Source organism: Mustelus asterias, chromosome 9, assembly GCF_964213995.1.
Source record: "Mustelus asterias chromosome 9, sMusAst1.hap1.1, whole genome shotgun sequence".
Taxonomy (NCBI): domain Eukaryota; kingdom Metazoa; phylum Chordata; class Chondrichthyes; order Carcharhiniformes; family Triakidae; genus Mustelus; species Mustelus asterias.
Window position 1 is genome coordinate 78,954,185 of NC_135809.1, and position 1,108 is coordinate 78,955,292.

A 1,108-nucleotide genomic window follows, 5' to 3' on the forward strand; every position below is an offset into this window, starting at 1 on the left:
CTGTTGGATTGTCATGAAAATCCAACTGGTTGACTAATGTCCCTTAGGGAAGGAAACTTGATGTCCTTGGCCTGTCTGACCTACATATGACTCCAGATTCAAAACAGCGTTGTTGACCTTAACTGCTCTCTAAGGTGGATGAGAAAACGACTCCATTGTACTAGACTATATGCAGTAGTTCAACAAGACTGGCTGCCACCATTGTGGACAATTTGATTTATGGTTGAACCAAACCTTGCTCCCAGGCAAACATAGTAGGATGATGCAAGAGACTCACTAAAAGGTTCCTTAGGCCATTTCATCTGGAAAGAGGCAAGATGAGCTGAGTCAATGATATCACTGCAGTTACTTTTCAAAATAACTCCTACAGACCATACTGTCCAGAATTAAGGTACAGTATAGTCTGATGAAAACAAACACTGCTCTTTTTATCTGAGGTTTCTTTACTCTAGTATGGGAAGTGTATACATAACAAAAAAAATTATCAGGTGAAGAGAAACTCAGTTCTGGTGTTGGAGTGCAAGAGTCTTCTGTTAAGAGTTCACAAAATGGACACAATCTTACAACCTCATCCTGCCCGTTGTTCGGTGAGGCAAGGTGGTAAGATTCTATGAGGCAAAAAATCGGGTCCGCGCCTGTTTTCTCGCCTCTCACAATCTTACCGGCACGGGTGGTCAGGAGCATAGTTGGACTGTGCCCATGGGGTAGTGCCAGCATGGCACTGCCCACTAGGCATACTGGCACTGCCCACCGGGCACCATAACTGCCAAGGCAGTGCCAAGTAGATGGGGTCTGAGTAAGAGTAGGGCCTGAGTGGTAATGGGGCAATGAAGGGGGGGAGGCAAGGGAGGAACTCTGCGAGGGGGGGGAGGGGGGGGGAGGTAGACTTATGGGAGTGGTGATCGGCGGGGGGATGGGGGAAGTCTATAGACGAGGAGTGATCGGGGAGGGAGGGAGGTGGGAATCTCAGCAATTTTTTCCTAAGATTGCGCCCAATGCGCAAATTACTGATAGAATCCAAAAATTCAATATTTTTCTTCATTGTTTGTCATTGAAAGATTAGGCTGTAGAGCTCAGAATGACAACTCGTTTTGGGATTTCCTAACAT